This window comes from Thunnus maccoyii, chromosome 16 (assembly GCF_910596095.1).
Source record: "Thunnus maccoyii chromosome 16, fThuMac1.1, whole genome shotgun sequence".
NCBI lineage: Eukaryota > Metazoa > Chordata > Actinopteri > Scombriformes > Scombridae > Thunnus > Thunnus maccoyii.
Window position 1 is genome coordinate 3,926,961 of NC_056548.1, and position 21,728 is coordinate 3,948,688.

The 21,728-nt window shown below is 38.7% G+C and overlaps 1 long non-coding RNA gene across 1 annotated transcript; it reads left to right on the forward strand.

Moving 5' to 3' along the window:
• Positions 1–1,742: 1,742 nt before the first annotated feature.
• Positions 1,743–12,466, forward strand: LOC121881239. Its single transcript, XR_006091727.1, has 3 exons — positions 1,743–2,325; positions 11,510–11,613; positions 12,294–12,466. It is a non-coding gene; the product is annotated as an uncharacterized LOC121881239 (long non-coding RNA).
• The last annotated feature ends 9,262 nt before the right edge of the window (positions 12,467–21,728 follow it).

Here is a 21,728-nt window from a genome sequence, read left to right on the forward strand (position 1 = left end):
GCCGCTTTAAAGAATAGGTACAGGTTTTTTCACTATTAATATAATACTGACATGCCCATACGCAGCTATAGCAACTCCTGCTCTCCATACTCGCCCTGAAGCTACACTATAAGAGATGGGGGACAAAACCCACAGCCATAGTTCTGTGCAAAAATACAATCCAAAGTCTGGCTGAAGCTAATATTAGCAATAGCTTTAGCAGTCTGAGTTAGCTAAATCGAGTCAGTAACTTCCAAAGTTACAATATTTGTGTTTCCTGGTGAGTAGACCTGCATGATGTACAGTAGCAGCCAAAAGTTTGGAAACACCTTCTTATTCACTTGAATGAGAAAATGTGTCCAAACTTTTGACTGATACTGTACATGATATCAATATTAGAGATACAGCTATCATTCATTTAACCATAAAAGATGAGTCACCTCATGAGAAAATAATGTGATGGTGCTGATAACAAGATGATGAATTATCTTGCAGTGGTGGTCTTGGAAAAATTAATATGACCATAACAAAAACCTCCTTTGTTATCTAGTAAAATAGTTGAGATAATGAGCCTAAAATTATTAACTACACTGTAGCACAGCTGCTCTACATAGGAAAAAAATAAAAAATGTTGGCAAGATCAGAACATGATCTGATCCTCAACTGTTTTACAGATACAGAAACCAAAACTGATCCTTATGACAGCTTTCTGATCTGCAACCACTCTGATTAGTTTTAAGTGTAAGTGTAAACAACTATGCTTAAAGCTACAGTATGTAATTTTTTCCCCTTATATTTTCTCAACTGAAATATGCTCCGAAGCATTTCTTAGAGACATATTCCCTTCTAACTAACCACAGAAGGCCAAAGTCAGAGGTGGAAGTTTATGGTTGTAAATCAATACGTGAACACATTTCTGGTCCGTTACTCCTCTCGTACCGAGGCTCCAAGCTAGCATTAGCTGCTGGAAGACGTTGGTATGACTTCCTCACTGGCTCCCGATACCTGCATTAGCCGAATCAAAGAGCTCCGTTACTTTCTGTTCCCGAAGAGAAATCAATACATTGAGTGCATGCAATGACGAGGATGAAGGTGAGGGCTGAGCGGAGTGCAGCGGAGCAGAGAGTCAAGTCTCATGCTAGTGCAAGCTTGATGTCAAGAACTTGCATATTGTAGCTTTAAAGTGGTTTTAATCAATATTTTTCATAATAACATTGTTTGAAATCACAGTGTGTAATGTGTTCGGCTCGTAGTGATGAACCTACAGAGAATTATCAGCGATTCTGCAGCTCCCCTCGGCTTTATGGAGCTTTATAGTGAGTTTCAGCTCATTGTTTAGTTGTCTGGCTGCAACTTTACTGTTCTGGTTCACTCTCAGCGCTCTCATAGCGTTGTTTCCAGCTGCAGCAGGCAGCTGCTTTTAGAGAAAAAGCTGTAAAAAGCCACTGTACACTACCTGCTCAGCACCAAACAGCAAACAGACACAGTTAGCTGTAGACTAGCTGGTGAACATAGTGCAGCATTTAGCAGCTAAAGAGCCAGATATTTCCCTCAGGAGTTGGTGGAGAACAAAAACAGAGCTAAAAGAGAGTGAATATTGGACTTATAATCACCAGGTGGACAGAAGCACGACTCCAAATGAATGATAATGTTGCTCCGTAACTGCTGGATGTGGAAATAAGCAAAAAAAAAACAGTTAATGCAGATTTAAGTTAAGGGAATGATTGTGGAAAAACAAAACCACACTGACTCTTAGTAGCAAACTGGAAAAAAAACAATGATCTGGTTTTGAGAAATTACTTGAATTCTGGTGCATATATCCCACTATTCTTACTTTAAAAATGTGCCAGCTGCAGCATCATTGCTGTTAATGTTACTTTTTTCCCTGCATTTTGTGTTTCTTGTCATAAATGTTTTCATTATCAGTGTTTAACTATGAATCTCTCTGTTCACAGAAGGAGGGTGAATGATTTGTGGAGGACAATATGTTTACTGTTGCCTTTGGATGAATGTAACCGGCTGTGATACCTGTACATTATGACTGAATATATGTCAACCTGCTGAAGACAATCATGAAGCAAATCATATTTTACTCATTGGGGAGAAATACAATATTAGCTTCACAGAGACACGTTCATTATGAATATTATTTTCGGCGCTTTATTGCCTTTTATACTCCAGTCTTTATTACCTTTCTAGTCTCAGTTGTCCAATATGTGTCTATTATCTGCTACTGCAGTGACAAAATTTTCCTTACGGGATCAATAAAGTTAATATCTCATCTTATCTTATTTTATCTCACACACGCGGGACCCCCAGCAGGCACTACAGACCTTCAGCTAACAAGTAAGTGGTCTCTTGATGCTTGTTAGCATTGAAAAGATATCAGATCTATCTGTTTTGCATTCTCCTCTTAGCAGAGACAGACACTTATGTAAAAGATAGAATAACTCTGACAGTAATAGGAAGATGAAAAATAAATGTTTACTGTCTCACGACTCCAAATGAATGATAACGTTGTTCCGCTGGATGTGGAAATAAGCGACCGTTTGCTAACAAGTTCAACATATAAACTTAAAGGTCATCGTTGTATTCAATACTTGTTTCCTCTTCCACTGAGTGGCATTGACATTTTTAATATTTAACTACAACCACAGTTGCCTCATCTTAACCGCTCTCAGCTGCTTTGATCATTATGTCGATGAACATAATTTCACATTTTAAGCAAAACGTATTTGTCACTGAGAAATAGCTCTGTATTGGCAGCGTTTGTAGAAAGGAAGCTTAAATTGATTTTGATGTGATTGCACACACACAAAGACACACACCATCACTACTGTAATGTAATATGTGTGTTTTTAAATATACACACAGCAGTTCTGCTAAACGTAGCAGAGAATGAGCTCTCACTGTGTGTGACTCATCCTGAGCACATCTGTTTGTAGGTGGGAGAGCGACCTGTGTGTGTGTGTGTGTGTAGTCTAATTACATGTGCTGCTGTGTATGTGACATTCTGCATGCATGACTGTGTGTGTGTGTGTGTGTGTGTGTGTGTGTGTGTGCGTGCGTGCGTGCGTGCGTGCACGTCTCACGCTGTGCTCATTGTAACCTTTGTTTACCATAAACACAGGAGACAGATGCTGTGGGCTTTGCCTCTGTTGTGGGTTGTTCTGTTTAACTTCACTGAGCAAAGGCACAATAGGACACAGAGGACACCCCCCCCCCCTTAAATTAAACCGCTTCTTTCAACTGCTCTACCTGTGTGTCCTTGTGGGAAACAGTTTATGATTCATATCACTGCTATAAAACTGTTTTTTGTTTTTTTTAAATAACAGAGGCTATTGGCTGCTATTTGCTTCTATGATGCAGTAATCTGTAACTTCCCGCAGATTCAATTACTGCAACAAAGGCAGAATAATGTGTGTGGTGTTGAGGAGGGTCTTTCTCCTTGTTGTTCATGATATGATATGTGATTTATTTATGGATTATAAAGTAGACACACACACACACACAAATCCAGGGGATAACATGTTAAAGTGAAAACAATAAGGTCCCAAGATGTTAAACATAAAAAAACCCATAAAAAAACACAAGCAAGTCAATATCAACTGACCAACAATAAAATCCTGAAATCCAAAAGCACATCACCACAGTTTAAATGAAACATCTAACTGAAAGTGGAGCATTTAGCAGCAGAACAGATATAAAGAACCAGATATTTTTCTCAGGAGTTGGTGGAAACCAAACCAAAACTAAAAGCAAAGTGAAAATTAAACTTCATTTCAATTCATCAGGTGGACACAAACATCATTCCAGATGAATGTTAATGCTACTCTTTGCCTGCTGGATGTTTAAAAATCAACTGTTTGCTAACACGTTTGTTGTGACAACTTCATAATCTTTACAGCTTGTTCTGCTGTAAGTGGCTAAAAAAATCTATTAAAATTTTAAAAGGAATCATTGCAATGCCAAAACCCCTGTGGGATAGTTTCAGTCATGACAAAGTGTTGAGTAAAAGTTGTAACTGTAGGTAAGCTAGCTAGCATGCTATATTGGTCACTAGCTAGCTTTGTGCCAAGTCGCCCTCACTGTGGTGGCACCTCAGTTGTAAACCTGCATATAACACTGTTAATATCTCACTGCTTGGACACTCTTGCCAAGAAATATGATCCCCAAGAGATCTCATAAACACAGTTATACACTCGGTGAGCACTTTTTTATGAACACCAGTGCAATCTAATGCAATCCAATACAACAGCTCTGCCATAAATTCTACTTTTATGAAGCTTATACGTTTTTTGTTGACATTGTCTAATTTGGGGTTTATTTCCATGCAGGAAACTTTGCAGGACTCTGCAGTACCTTTGAATTTAGCCCTGAGGCTATATATAACATTCACTGAAAACACAATGTATTGTTATGCTGCTATTATTTAGTAAACCCACATATCATATATTTATATCATATTAGCAGCAGCTAATGATCCAAAGTTTTTTCATTTCATAACAATTGTCAGTTTATTTTCTTTTATACCATGAAATGACATCTCAATCGCTGAGATGAACATGTTTTTTAGACAGAGAAAATGTCATATTAATGATTGCTAATGATTAGAAGTTTATATTTCCAAGCTTTTGTCAATAATTATTGTATAGTTTGCAACATCTCAGTGATGTCCTCTGGGCTCTGGGTTCTCAGCTGACTCATGGAGATCCAGCAAGGCCTCTGCACCTTGATCGTTTCTCGACTTCATGCTCTCTTCTCGTAGACGTGATACCTCTGACATGGGCTTACCTTTCTGATGACAAAGGTTAACTGTAGGAGCCCAGTTTACATACTCAATGTCATTTAAAGCACTAGGGCAGCCTCAAGAGAACAACAAAACCATAATTAAATGCTTGTAGCAATAAGGTTGCACCCTGCAAAACACTTTGTAGTTAGCTAGCATTAACTATCATTGCTACATGTTGTTGTTCAGTTACAGGGGTACAAACTCCAACAAAGCACAGAAAAAACAACAACTTTAACATTACAAAGTAAGGAAACAGGAAGCGACATACACATAGCCACATATGTCACAATACCTATGACAGTGCTTCCTATATAGAAAATCACTTCCTGCCCTCTATCTGCAGTTTGTGCCACAGCAACACAGTGACGTGACTTCATATGCAAACAAGCTATTCTGCTTTGCTACTCTCTGATGAGACCAGGCACTTAAGGCTCTTGGTTTATTCTTGCTGACAGGAAGCAGAATAGGACAGAAAGTCCTTTGTGTGCCATTCTGTGCATTTTAGTTTGTGTGTCTGTAGAAGTTAGTGGTTTTACAAGTCCCAGTGGCTTGTCATTTGCTGCCATTGTGGCGCTCTGCTCTGCTGTGAGCCTAATTACAGAGCTGCTCAGGTAATTATCATGCAAGTAACCAGGGACAGAGAGCAGCCAGCACACACACACACACACAGAATCTTTTCCATTCATTCTTCTCTGATGACTATGTCCTCAAATGTCTTTCTTCTGTTATCTCTCTCATTTTCCCCTCCCCCCCCCCCCCCCCCCCCCCCCCCTCCATGAGGCAGCTGCTGGGGTGATTGTGTCACGTCTGAAGGGTGTTGAGGATGTGCGTGTGTGTGTGTAACCCAGGTGAAAAAACCTTGCGGTCGGGCCGCACCGTGAGTCAACATGAGATAAGGTGAAGACGTCTTTAAGAGAGTCGTCACTTCGACAGGAAAATAAACACGGACTGACTCTCTTGCTCTGTGACTCCCTCTCGGTCAGACAGCCCCCCCGACACACACACACACACACACATAGAGATGCAGGTGCAAATGTAGACACAGACACTCGGTCATACACACTCACACCTTTAAGAAAAAATAAACAAGGACTGACTTTCACACTGTGACTCCCTCGTCATCAGACACCCTCTGAAAGACTGAAAAAAATGTATCCAGTCGTCCTTGTTTAACTCTGGTTAAGATCACTGAGGCAATAAGTCCAAGTCAAGACAAAGACAGTTGAGACAAGTCCAATTAAGTGTCAAGTCAAAGGCCTTGTTTATACCTGGAATTAAAATGCGTCTTGGGTGATTAGATCACAAGTTGACATCTCTAAGTACAGGTGTGAACGCACCCAAGATGCAATGAGGACACATTCTTTCAGCAGTGTGAACGCAATCTGTCCTGGGTCACATTGAAAGACCGCCCACTCAACTGACGTCCTCTATTTTCTGGCAGACTAGGCATGGAAAGGGCATTGCTGCCTCCGTGTACCCTCTGTCCAAAACTGTGTTGAACTGGGTTTGATAACAGGATAAACAAATGCATTACTTTGTTATTTCTGTGTTTTCGTGTGAATTTAAAAAAAATATGAAATCCACTTCCTGTTTTTCCCTTTCCCCCTCCAACCCATTTTCATCTTCAAATCAGCAGTTGGAATAGAAATTAAACCAAAACCAGAAAATAACTTGTTTTTCACTTGTCTGTCCAAAAAATTCAGAAGCTAAACGTTTAATTTCCCCTGAATAGTTTCTTCTGTCCTGTCAAGTTGATAATTACAGTTTTTAGTTTTGCTGCGCTGCTCGACTGTAATGAGTTCAGGATTTATCAGGAGCTGCTTTACTTCAAACAGTTTCACTGTATGAACCTGGACCGTGTGTGTGTAACAGCTGACCTTTTGGATGAGTAGAAGAACATTAATTACCATTAGATCCTGACTGATCCTGTTGGGAGATTTAAATGATCAAGTTACGTTGCTGTGCCTCGTGCGTAAATGCGCACAGCGTCTCTCTCGCTCAATGAGGAAACGCAGCTGCTGGGAGATCATTTATTGTTTTATATGTATATATATGTGTTCTGACGCATCGCTAGAGCAAATCAATAGGACGGGCATTTGATTTTCCTGAGGGGACACATAATGCGTTGTATATTTGTCAAATGAGTACAGCTTTGGACGGGGGGACCTGGTCCTCCTGCCGGTTAAAAACAACGCATTTGGTCTTTGCAAATGGAAATGATGTATGTGTTTATTTGCATAGAGAGCGGGGAAGTGAGATCCAATCACAAGTGGTCATTCAAGACACATGTGGAGACACATTGTAATGCCAGGTGTGAACAGACGTACTCAGAGCTGTCCACCTGTGATCGGATCACCCAAGACGTCTAATGAGACAAGATCGAGTAAAGTCTTGAGTCATTTAAGAAAAATCCAAATTAGCCACTTAAGTCAAATCTCAAGCAATTTGTCCCCAGTTAGAGTCAATCACAATTAGTCCAAATCAAGTTTCTCAAGTCAAGGTCAATTGCTGCAAGTCCCATTTCAAGCACTTTGTCTCAAGTCAAAGTCAATCAATCCAAGTCCATATCAAATCTCAAGTAATTTGAGAAAAGTCCAAGTCAAGTCTGGAGTCATTTCAGAAAAGTTCATGTGAAGTCTTAAGTCAAAGTCAATCAAGACATGTCCAAGTCAAGCCTCAAGTCAAACTAGATCCAGACACGTCGAAGTCATTCTAAAGCTCAAATTATAGTCTGCGAGTCCGTGAGGGTCTGCTAGGGTCTGCGTGACGTAAATCTCATCATCAGAGGGTGTGCGCATGGCCTCTGTGCGGACATCCGTGTACCTGCAATTTGTTGTGTTCCTGTAGACGGCGATCTACTGCGCATGTGTGGAGCGCGTTCTCCGACCGGACCCCAGACGGTAGTATAAACACATCAACTACCCGTCCGCGGTGTCCGCAGCTGTCCGTGTCCGCTCGGTAGTATAAATGAAGCTTAAGTTACTTGTGAAAAGCTCAAGTCAAGACACAAGTCAAAGGTCAAGTCATTTGAGAAAAGTTCATGTGAAGTCTTAAGTCAAAGTCGATTGAGACAAATCCAAGTGAAGCCTAAAGTCAAGGACAACTGCTACAATCCAAGTCAAGCAATTTGAAATCCAAGTCCAACTCTGATGTCAAAGTTGATCAAGACTCATCTAAGTCTTCTAAGTCATCTGTGAAATGTCCGAGTCAAGCTGCAAAGTCATTTGAGAAAAGTTCATGTGAAGTCAGTCAAGACAACTCAGAGTCAAGGGTCAAATCATTTGATGCAATGCCAAGTCAAGTCTTAAATGAAAGGCAGTTAAAACGTCTAATCTCAAGTAATTGCAACTTTAAGTCAATCCAATCCTGGTTTAGGCAACACAAAGTACTCAGTTACAGTTAGTTACATTATGGTCATAATACGGTTGAGGTCAGGCAGCTAAACCACTTGAAATATGAAGGTCAACATCAAAAATCCAACACTGAATCAGAAGCAAAAGATGCAGGTGAGTTCAGTTAATCAGATCATGGCCTCAGTATGACTTTAATGTCAATCAGTGTTCATCAAATGACCAAAAATAGAAGAAAAACAGAATATTTGTCATGTGCTTTTGCATATGACAAATTTGTGTGGTGTGACTGGACACCAGACTGCATCCTCACATAACCTTCCCTTTTTTTTAATTAAATCACCATCAGCTGTTCTCTAAATCACTTTCTAATATAACACACCCTGCACTGTAAAGCTGTTGACCTGCACGCGATTTCCTCTTAGACTCAATTACCTCATCTGTAATGAAGCAAACAACAAACAAACAAACACATCCTCCCTCTTCATAATTCACTTACTGTGTATTACTGCTCATTATGCTCAAATATGGTGTTTTTTTTTAATACAAAGTGTCATCCTGGCTGTGCTCTTTTTCAGTTTTCACAAATAGAATAAAGGTTTCACAAATCTGAAGCTGTGTTTTAATGAGTCTCTGGAGTCTCCTTGGTAATCTAGTCCACGTTTGACAAGTCTAAGTATAGTGGGTTTTTGAACTTAGTCTAATGTGGTCTGGATGGAAAAATATCAGTGAAATTGCCTCTTTTTCCAATTTTTATAAGCAAAATAAAGGTTCCACAAATCTGAAAGTAAGTTTAAACAGTGTTAAGGCTTTTGTTATGATGCCTAACACTTTTCATAAGTGTAAATGGTGAAAAAAAACAGAGAATCAGCTGTTAAATATCATTATTTGTGTTTCCCTTTGCTCTCTCAGGCCTGTCTTTGACTGTGTCAGTAACCAAACCAAACAGCCAATCAAAGGTCATGATCAGTATTCTAAATGACCAATCAAAGGAGCAGACTGTCTATTCCATCCCCGCCTCCAAGTATTGAGCAGTTGCCAGCGTGTAGGGAGGGTGGAGCTCACAGGACCGCATTCATGCACATGGAGCAGACATCCTCTCTCACCACGATGATTTACTGCCACTAATTCAATGCCACATGAATGTTGCTCTTGTAACAAAACAACAAACACACTGAGACTAATATAGTGGTAATTAAAGAGAGGTTTGAGCTGTAATAACTGCCAGTTTATGAAAGATTAAGTGAATTAGTAGTACAAATCTCACATAGAGGACAATTTTCTGTTTAGTTGAAAAACCTGTAGTGACATCATCCTGAGTGAAGTCATCTCTGCACAGGTTGAATAAAACAGACATAAAGTTAAGGTACCTTACACATGCATAAAAACACACACAACACACAGGTACAAACCCAGTTACCACAGTTATAATATATAACTATAATATATATAGTTGTCAAGTAGGAGGGAGTTGGATCTTTACCCAAATGATGAATCTAAGAGGAACCAAAGCACAGAGAAAAATGATGAGTTTTGAGCCTGGATTTGAACATTTTCACAAAGCCTGTCTCACAGTGAGCAAAGGATTATTTTTACAGAATCTACAGACAGTTAAAAACCAGCATGGAGAGGGGGTTAAGGATGTTATGAAGTGTATAGATCAACAAGACTAGATATGTAGGGGGGATTCAATCCGGGTTAAAGAGGACATATCATCCACATTTCCAGGTCTCTATTTATATTCTGCAGCTTTAGTGGAATATGTTTGCACGATTCTCATTTAAAAAGAACTCTTTATTTATCTTATACCGGCCCTTTATGCAGCCCCTCAGTTCAGCCTCTGTCTGAAACAGGCCGTTTTAGGTCCTGTCTCTTTAAGGCCCCGCCTCCTGATGAACTCTATCCTGATTGGTTAGCCTCCAGAAGCCGCCCCTCAGCAGCTCCAGAGGCTACATAACGAAATAATAACAATAGGATTTCACTTCTTTTTCTCGTTCTTAACAAAATATAGCAACAAAGACTACAAACAGACGACCGTTTGCGAGCATGTGCGAACAATCTGATGTCATCACGAGGAGGAAGAAGAGGCAACTTTGCAAGCGGAGCATTCAGAGCAGGCTGAAGCTCTGGCTTTTGACTTTTAGGGAGCATTTTTACATATAATAAGTAAATCTCATAATTTGCAACTGTGACTTTGTTTAACATCCAACATCATAACAGTATATAAATAACAGAAAATCCCACAGAGTGTAATATGTCCCCTTTCAAGGCCTTGTAGGTCTGAGGGAGGATTTTGAAATCATCTCTGGTTTGAATTAGTAGCCAATGCAACAACTTTAAGATTGGAGAAATGTGATCAAACTTCTTGGATCTGGGAAGGGACTCAAGCTGCTGCATTTTGGACCAATTGGAGACCACTTGTTGCTGTTATGAACGGGCCAGAAATCAGTATGCGGCAATAATCAATTCTGGATGTAAAATTAGAAAGAATTTCAGCATGTGTGTGTGTGTGTGTGTGTGTGTGTGTAAATCAAAGATACTCAAAGAGACTTTAACTTGGCTTGATCCCAGCGCTTGCTGCAGTCCATTTGTTAGGTCAACCTCCTCTTCAGTACCACCCAGACCACCCTGCGTCTGCTACCACCCGCGGTATAATCTGCAACTAATAAAGCAATCACATTTCTTGGCTGAAATTCTCTGTTGTTAAGCAAAACGAGTCTGCATGTGAGCTGAAAGTAAGAGCACAGGAGCCCCTGCTGCAAATCGAATTTGTTGAAATTTCCCCTAATTGGATAATAAAAACAACATTTCTTGCTATGTGGGGGGAATACCCGGTTTAGTTCTTCATGTCTATTCCTCCTACTCGTTGGAGGGAACAGGAGACCTGAGGTTAGAGAGTCAGCTCTGAACGAGCGTGTGGTTGAATAAGATTACACATCCTCACTCATCCCACCAGGAATCTGTCATCTGTAAATTCTGCACTATAAATCTATAAAGTCTATCTAAGTCTCTTTTTTAAAAAGACACTTTTAAAGAGTTGCTTTAATGTTTTTCTGCTTTTGATCAGCTTACTTTTAATCTCACAGTCTATGCTTGCATTTACAGATGTATTAATCCTTCTTTTAATGGATTATGTTGCTTATTCTTGCTTTATCTCTTCAGATGATGTTTAATCGGCTTTTAGATAAATAATTAATACGGTTTATAACACCTACTGTGAAGATAAACCGTTGTAAACACACAATTCTGTGTTTTTCAAAGAATAAAAAAAAGTTTTTTGTTTCAAGATAACTTTGATGGAGTGAATATTGTAGATTTTTGTTTTCATATCGGTTATACATGATAATGGATGTCTCTTGTCCCCTTTTCTGTCTGTGATATTTCTCAGGCAGGATACGAAGGTGCGGATTGGTTGAGATGGTTGGATGCAGCGACTCGTGATCTGGTTTATTCAAACAAAAAGAAAATGACAAGAGGAGAGTTTCAGTGAAGGTAAATAACTTTGGTAGCAACTCGTTATGCCCCCGAGGTGGACAGTAGACACATATGACCAAGGACCCAGCAAAACTCTACCTCTGTAGCCAGTCATTGCAGTCTTCTGTGTATTTCTACCATAACAGCTGCTGAGAAAGTTATTGGTTGACATCTTCTCTTGCTGTGTTCATGTCATATCAGAGTTTTCTACTTTTCAATAGCGTTCAAGTCAACACCCAAGTCGTAATTATGACTGGGGAACTTTCTGAAAGCTTTGATATATTCGACATGGCACTTATTAAATATGGAAGTGCTTGAAAACCAAACAAACACGGACGCCACATCACATCACATCAGCCAAAGTCCGTCGTTCAGTAGAATTAAACCCAAATTTAATGGATGTACAAGCAGCGAGCACTTTATCAGGAACACAACAGCTCTGCTATAAATTCTATTTTTATGAAGCTTTTCAGTTTTTGTTGATATTGCCAGAAAGGTGATAATTCTACTTTATGTTTATTATTGAGGTTTTACATCTCCATTAATATACATTAGGGGGGATTTAAATCAACCAATGAGGTGTTGGACCAGACACTCACTTGTGGAAGCCGATGTGTTGACGTCACCTGTAGAGAAAAACAGAAACACCTGACTGGCAGGTAACAGCGGAGCCTCGTCCTCCTCTGCTCTCTACTCAGGTCTGCTTTAATGAGCCTGTTGAGCCTAGTTATCATCAGGCCCGGGCAAGTCTGACTCTTCTGTAAACTCCAGGGATGAACGGTGGTGAAATCCCTCAGCGAGCAGGCTGGGGCGCATCCTAACCCCTCCCTCCCTGAAGGCAAATTAGAGACGATCATTCAGCCAGTTTTTATGAGGTGAGTGATCGTTTTTTATCTGCAGGATTACACTCTGTAACAGCCCCCCGGCAGGCAAACATCTCCCCAGTAGCTAATAAGCAGCTGTGTAGAAGAAGAAGAAGAAGAAAAAAAAAAAAAACGATGACACTGCGCTGTAACCACATCTGAAGTCAAAAATAACAGAGTAAAGAAAATGATTTCTCCTCCGACTCACTCTGCGGATGTTTCTAGGCAGCCTGTCAAAACGATCAGTGAGCTGAAACCACACGGCGGTTGTGATGATGTGATGTTTGAACATCCTAAAGAAACCTTTTATCTCAGTTTTTTTTTTTTTTTTTTTAAACCTTTTATCTTTTTTTTTCTTCCCCCTACTGTACTGTAATATGTTAGTTCTCTCCCTCACCGCAGGGAATCCCTTCTCATGAGAAAATTAACAAGGTAAAACTGAAAAAAGGGATATACGGAAGATAATAGTGACTATAATATACACACTTTTATCTCTGTCAGCAAGATATGACAATGTTACTTTGGGCTCTTAATTGAAAGAGAGAAATGGTGGAGATGATTTCCTAATAATTACAAGATGCTAAGTCATAATTGTGAGGTGAATAAATGTCTCCCATGTTTGTTTTTGTAACCCGTTGTTTAATTTATTGCTGTTGTCTTCCTTTCAAATGCACAACACTGTGCAAAAGTTGTAGTAAAGTAAAGTGAGGATGCCATGAAGAGTTTTTATTCATCAATTAATTTCATACAAAGTTCATTAAACAGCAGAAACCTGAATGAAATCAGTATTTCCTGTGAGCAGCTTCTTCTCGGTGTTTCAGGTTGTCGGCAGGTCGGTCGTTCCTGCGTCTTGGAGAAGTTGCCGCAGTTCTTCTTCTGTGGATTTCGGCGTCTCAGCTGCTTCTGTCTCTTCGTGTAAAACTCCTTGTTCTTCGTGTTGATGAAGATAGTTCTTAATGACTCCAGCTGGATGTTTGGGCTCATTGTCATGCTGCAGGATGAATTTGGGACCAATCAGACGCCTCCCTGACGGTGATGCATTATGGATAATAATCTAAAACATGTAAAGTGCCTAAAAGTTTTCTGTAGCTGGAGCAAAACTGAATAAAAAGAGAGACAGTTTTTGTTTTCTTTGATGCATAAAACGTGCTCGTGTAGTAGTTGTAACCATTCGGAAACATGTGTGTGTTTTCGCCACAACTTATATGCCGCTAAATAAGACAAGATCCGACATCTGAGTGTTGCAGGCCGACTGCTGTGCGATGTTTTATTCAAATTATATTCCATCAAAAAGTCTTTATTTAGTATTGATCGGAGTTGAAGACAGACGAGCTTTTTTGTCTTTTTAGAATATCCGCCATCCGCACCATGTCACAAAAAGTTTGAACGGTGGAAGTTTAAGGAGCAGATAAAAGGAAGGAACTGTAATGTTTCGGCCTCTTCCTCCCTGATCCTCTTTGATCAGCACCAGAATGGCTTTAATCAGCCGGTACAGAGGTTGCATGCAGAAACAGACTCGGTTTATTATTGCTGACACATTACAAGACAGTTACACAACACTGAATCGACAAGTGCACAGGACAGAACCGATTAGCGCCTGGTAGTTCAGATCAAATATACATGAGAAAACATTAACAAAATATCAAAGAATATGACGATCAAAACACATATCTCACCGGGTAACGCTGTTATGTAATGCAAGCAACATATGTTTTTAAATCCTTGCAGGCTAAATGGATTTAACGCTCGCAGATATGATGGAAACATACAGTATGTACCTCACATGTTATTTCTCCTAATCAAATAATACATGGGATATAATAATTATAAGCCAGAATAAGCCACTTAACATCGGAACATTCAGTCATATCCCGGGTAATAAAATTAACTGAACTGTTCAAGATTATCATTCTGGTTTTGCTAAAGAAATCATGAGGTTTCTGCTTAAAAATCCATTCAGAAGGTTTTAACAGATTCCATTGCGGTTTTTAGTTTTCATGACTGGAACAGCATGTCTGAGAAGATGTGGAAAATATGCAGCAAAAAAAAAAAAAATACAGCGAACTCTATATATTAATATATAACCACACCACCAACAAGTCGCTTCAATAGTTTTCCTCCCACGACCAATTTACTAACTGGATTCACAACCAGAGATGCACACATTTTCATGTCCGTAGCTGAAATCGGACATTAGTTCTGCCTTGTCAGATTCCACTAAAGCATTTTATTAGATTATAGCAACGGAGCAGCTCTACAGTATATGTGCTGTATGAGTTCAAGGGGGCCATCTGGGCTGCTCTTCTACCACAGTGCTACATTTAACAAATATTCATAGGGTGGGTTTAGGTATTTAAAAGAAAATCTTAAAAGAGTGGCCCCGATTATGTCATTTTTGTGTGTAAAGTCAAGCTTGGTGTCATCTAATGTCTTGTCAAGTTACTTTTTTATGTCCTTAGTCGCTGCTGGGAACGGAGGAGGCTCATTCAGGTTTATGGGCCTCCTCGTTCACTACGATCTGCAAATGTGCATCGACTAGTCCTTCAAACACACTTTTAGAATCCATTTTAAAATCCTCTTACTTGTTTTTAAAGCAGTCAGCGGCTTTGGCCCTAAATACATTTCTCATTTGCTAATTATGAACCCACCAGAACCCTCGGATCATCTGGGACCGGTTTATCAGTCGTCTCTCGGGTTAACACTAAGCATGAAGATGCAGCTTTTAGTTCGGCTTCCTGAAAATTGAAAGACGGGCCCCATCTGTAGATACATTTAAAACCAGACTTAAAGCTGCTCCCCAAAGCCTTTGACTCAACACTCAGACCTCATCACAGTCACCTCGAGTGCTTTATTACTGGACGTGTTTTATGTGCTTACATTGTTTAATCATTCTTTTGCATTTGTGTTTACATAGTGTTAATGTACTATCAGATTGGTAATTGTTTTTAATTGTTCTTACAGTAAAATCCTTTTTGTTCTGTAAAGCTGTTTGAATTGCCCCCGGTGTGAAATGTGTTATATAAACTTTTTATAAAGTTTTCTTGCTTTCTGTCACTGCGAGGCAGAAAATCTCAATCCAAACCTCCTTTTTGCTCCCCCGGTGGTGGAACGACTCACCAAACCTGATTAGGTCAGCAGAATCCCCCTCTGTATTGAGAAATCACTTGAAGACCTTCTTCTTCCAAGAGTGCTCACTTAATAAGCTCTGTCTCTCTCTCTCTCTTTATCCTTCTCTAGGTCTCTCTCTAAAAACAACAGCAATTAAAAGAAAAAGTTCTCTGCTCGGCGTTTAAATGTTACTTCATGCACCTGAAAACCTTGCGGCGCTCGCGTCAGGTGGAGGAAAAAAGTCACACACATCTCTCACCTCTCTTATGATTTATTAAAAAGAGTCGAGTCACGAGGACTTTTCTCAAGACAAATCAATCATAAAGTGACACAGTGCTTAAATACAGCCCATAATTACATGATAGCTGACAGCTGTGTTGGCGGTGTGTTCATGATCACATACAACAGCTTATTCATTAAAGATTCCCTCAACTGTCAAAACATACAATATATTCAAAACCCTTTTCATATTACTAAAAAGCAAAACATATTTTTTAGATTAGTGGTATAATTATAAGACACAGCCTGAGTCTAGAGTATACAAATGCCTCATGGGGTCATATAACTTTAGATTCATCCATGTACAAATATACAACATGTATATATTTATATATATATATATATATATATATATATATATATATATATAAACCAAAGCACCATTTTCAGGGCAGGTCAACCTAACTGAGTCTCTCTTTGATCTCCTGCAGTTTGGATTATTACCTCATTTATATGTTGCTTTGATCTGCCAGATGAATAAATGTAAAACAGTTTGCTAGCTTGTTGTTGTTCACAGCACAGTTTGGACATTGGGGAACAAGAATAGGATCTACAGCCACACTAGCACCAGCATGCTAACATGGTCACCATGGTTACAATGCTAACATGCTGTTTAGCGGGTACGATGTTTATCACGTTCCCCGTCTTAGTTTAGCACGGTATGCTAACATTTGCTAATTAGCGCTAAACACAAAGAATACAGCTGAGGATGATGAGAATAATATCAAAGTACTGGACACATTAAAATGCTGATGTGATAAAGTCAGAAGATCAAAAAAGTTATTAGGATTCATTTTCTTGGGGACCTTGAATGTCTCTACAAAATAAAATGACAACTTTCACATAAATGGATATGGGGCAATTTTACTTTATTTTTTAAAAATTATTGTTATGTTTTATCGTTTTGCATTAACCCTCCTGTTGTCTTCCCATCGACCGTGCAACTTTGGTACTCCCGGGTCAATTTTGACTCCGGAGAACAAAAGTCCACAGATGCTATAAATTTTAATAAAACACCTAAAATACAATGAAAGTAGTGATCATTACTTTTACTTACCAAGTGTGTGGTATGGAACCATCCATGTGATTTTCAGGCAGTTAGATGAAAGAAATCCATATTTGTGATATAAAAACATTTGAAAATGGGTCAAATTTGACCCGAGGACAACAGGAGGGTTAATAAAACCTTCCCAGCTCAAATTCAGTGTGTTTTTTTTTTTACATTTCTTATGCAACTCTGAGTTTTAAATGACCTATAGATGTGATAGATATAGTTTTATAACCTGGTAATAATCAATACCAGGCTCTCAGACAAGCAGCATTAATGGCAAAACACAACACACAATTTAAAAAGTCATTTTATTGTTTGATAAAGTTCCTCTCTGTGATAAATACAACAGACGGCTCTGTTTTTTTAAGTACAAGGCCTCCTGATCACACACACACAGACACTGGCAGGAGTCGTGCACCGCACAGACAACCTGCTCACCTCCAGTTCAATCTGCAAAACCTACAACAAAGTTTAGTTTCCGAGGCCACGGCTTCATTTAGATCTTTTCTCTCTCTCCTGTCTGTCTGTTTCCTCGGTGCGCATCTGCTGACAGAGACATAAATGTGAGCGACGGCTCTGAGGTCAGTCGGGATTCTTATTATCGTGTAACGTCAGCGCCTGACAGACCGTGTTGTGTGTGGGCTTCAAGAAGTAAAAAGAGACAAAATGATTGAAAATACTTTGTTAGGTGTCGGGGTCTCAAACATTTCAAAATCTCGTGCGGTTTGTTTGCAGCCTTTTTACTGACACGTGTTTCCTTACAGCTGTGATTCTGACAGAACCACAGAACTCAGACACATCGGATTCACAGGTCCAAAAACATGAAAGTTGAACCAAAATAACTAAACACAGCTGTGCAAAGATGTTCTTTTTTGTAATTGGCAGTGTTCATTTTGACACCTGATTTACTTTAGTCTTAGAATTTTGAATAAAATGTCTTCCCATTTCAATCTTTTCTTTCAACAACTCTATACAGTAGGTTTATGTTATTAGTTTTCATTATACCAACTTTTTCTGAGAAGTTTTGTCTGTGATTTTGGCGGATGGCTTAAAATACTACAATACCCATGAGCCACTGTTGCTATGGATAAGAAGCCGGTCTAGTAGTGCAGTTTAGTATAAAACACAACGTCAAAGTTGTTGAATTCATCCACAGTTGAGCCCGAATTTAAAGTGAATCAATTCAAGCTGCAGATTGTGTTTCAGTTTTTATCAACTCCTTCATCTCGAGTTTATTTAATCTTTAAACTGAGTGATTGGATGTTTCTTGGAAATCATTAACTTGATAGTTTTTACATCCACAGGCTTGTTCCTTCAACTTTTTTTATCAAAGACCTAGATATTTTCTAACCCAGCTGTTCGTCTTTTGTACTGATGATTTAACAGGGAGAGATTGGCACTATTACCAACTATGGGGAAAAATTAATGGGATTTTTACTTCTAGATCAAGGTATGATCCTCCTACTTCATAACTATATTTGTTTTAGTCACCCAAAAATAAAGTTTTTGGTTAGTTTTTTAATGTTTATGTCTTCTGAGGCTGTAGCTGTCGCCATCTTTGAGGTTACTTACTTATAAAGGCTGTAATGGTTCACACACACACACACACTGACAATATACTCACTATCCTCAGTAAATCCATTTGTTCATCTTTCACATTATTGTTTAGTTTTAATTCATTGACAAGAATTGTAATACATTTCCTCATAGTTTTAGTTTTCAAAGGTTACTTTTTATGTAGTTTTTGTCACATTTTTGTTGTGGAAAAAGCGAGTTTTTGTTGACTAAATTAACATCAGCAGCGCCTTTTTTTTAGGCTTTTCTTATGTCTTTGGGGTGAAGGTTTGTTTCATTAAACACTCATTTTATTTATATAGTTTTATTTTTTATAATCTAATCTGTTTTTCTACCTTCACCTCAGAGAAACATCATCTTTTGTACTCTCACATTATTTTATGAATACAGTTCAACTTGTTTTTTTTTTTCTTTGTCCAACAAAGACCTTGAAGAACACATCGGTGCATCATTAAAAATCTTTTGGGAACTTGCAATATTAAATGTGCAGATTCCTTTTCCCACAAAAACAACAGAAAACAGAAATCAAAAACAGAGCTACTGTATGCAGATGCAAGGTCATGTTTATTTTTTAATGCTGTTCTTTAACTGGATAAAAAATATATATTTTCAGATGTAGATCAGGGACTGAATATGCATAAAACCCCCTTTGCTTCATGGTCACCCTGTCCTTCCAGAGAGTCTGTGAACCCGCTGTTTGGATGTCAGTTGCAGAAATCATCCGATGCAACTTCAACTTCAACTTGTTTGGAGTTTTTTTGGTTTCGTTTTTTTTTTCCACCGGAGATGCCGCTCTCCATTAAAACAATTCGCCCACTGCGATGGTTATGCAGGAATTGAACAGGACAGTCTACAGTCCACGCTCTGTCACCTCGTCCCAGGGTTTGTGTTAGGCTCTGTACCATCTGAAGTGTGTGTGTGTGTGTGTGTGTGTGTGTGTGTGTCGTCCTGAGTCTCATTGGTGAAAACAGTCATAAAGTGAGGATACGTTCACCGTGTCAGACAGGACTGTGGGTGGAGGAGAGGACAGCTGTGTGCCAGCTCTCTGCATGCTGTCAGGAGACATCCATGTCACACACACACACACACACACACACACACACACACACACACACACACATACATTAAAAAAGTCAACACACACTACAACAACAGACACATATTCACAGTCATAAAAAAACACACATTCTCAGACACTCTACTCATTTCCATGTCACATGCATAAACATCATGAAAACACACTCATCTCCTGCCACACACAGTTACGAACACACACACACACATAGTACAAACCCTTTCAGTGCGCGCCTGCAAAAACACACCACACACTCTAAAACTGTAAAAGACACATGAGCCGTGACAGTCGTGTCCGCTCTCGTCACACATGGCTGTGAACATGACTCAGCTTCTGTTGGTCCACGTAGACTCGGTCCACACAGCGTTTCATCTGAAATCAGAGAAAAGATGCTTCACTGTCACTGCGTGTTTGTGTCGCGTCAAACGGAAGTGAAATATTGTTTCGGTGCTGACGCAGTGTTGTTGTTGTTGTTGTAAAGAGCAAGTAAACATTTTTATTTTTAAAAAAAAAGTATGATTCAAATGTCATGTTGTCCATTCATGTAAGTTTTGTTTGATATGAAATAGGTTTTGTATTGTAAACGGAGGCTTAACAAGCAGTAGCTTCAGCTTTGTTGTGTTAATGTTAATGGGCAGCACTGTTTTCCATTATGTTGATTTGTTGGACTGCATATTGGACTGTTTCTTGTTTTGTTTTTTTTTGCCTAATTGCACAAGTAATTACTTACAGAGAGAAATTATTTCAATTTATTATGTTCTCAAAATGAGATGTTGCTATTTTTTTTAATAATTTCTCAAATAATAACCACAAAGGGGCTGAAGAAAGGCATTGTTTCTTAGATGACATTACATAAATTTATTTGTTTGGCACAATCACACCAACAGTAATCAATGTTTTATGTCTAATGATACTAATCATTTTTATATTAACACTGGATCAAATGACTCCATAGTTTTTATCTTTGTTTTTATGTGTTGACCTTGTAGTAAATGCAATTTGCAGTAAATTAAATAAAGTTTATCTTGTATCTTAATTTGAGGCTCATTTTGATGAACCCACAGAGAGTTAGCCATTCTGAGACTGTATTTAAACACAGCGGCTAACTGCTAACGTCAGCATGCTAACATGCTCACAATGACAATTACTAATTGTCAACTAAACACAAAGTACAGCTGAGGATGATGGGAATGTCAAAGGTTTTGAAGGTATTTGAAGGTAAACTAAAGTACTGTATAAATTAAAATTTTGTCGATGATGACGCTAAATGAAAAAGTCAGGGGGTCACTTGAGTCATTAGGATTTAACGTCTATCTATACAAATTCATGGCAATTTATGATGTAATTGTCAAAATATTTCAGTTTAGTCCAACTAACAATCCAACATTCCCATTAGCTGTGCCACTAGATGGCTAAAAACAGCCCTTATTTTCCATAAAACTTAGCTGAGCTAATGCTAAAGCTAGCTTGCTGGTGACGTCGACTTCTTCTTAAACCAAGAAAAATCAGCCTTTCAGAGTGAAATCCCTCAGCTAAGTAGTTCCTTGTTTTTCTCTGAAGAACAGTAACCAGGTTTCTGTTCAAATGTAGCACAAATTTTAACTAAATTTCTGGAAAATCAGCAAAAAGAAAATTCAGATTAAGTTTCCGTCCACGTTGTTATGCCAATATTAGCAGTTTTGCAATATTTTGAGATTTTTCTGACATGTCTGGTGTTTCCACTCAGGTTTTACTACCTGCAAATTGTGAATGCGAATAAAAACAGGTGAATTGAAACGTACTTCGTGTCTAAAAAGAATATTACAGTTCTGTCAGAATGCACTGAAGTAAACACATGGTCTTATTTAAGTTAACAATACTGCTATTTGGTGATTTGTCTATTCAACAAGCATTACCTTCATCTCAGAGCTACATGTTAGCTACTTCCTACCTAAATATACATTATATATAGTATAGCTTATGTATGTTTCACCAGAAAGAATGATAACAAGATAAAGGATGATGGCTCAGTCATTTTCATTTTTGAACACAGTGACAAGTGCAGGTCAAAATACAGGTGGAGAAAAACACATCACTTTTCTATTTAGAAGTGCAGAATGATGCTATTTAGTTTGAATTGCTGTTATTATTTTGTCTTGGAAACCAAAGATAGCAGCAGCAGCAGCTGCGTTTATACTTCCTC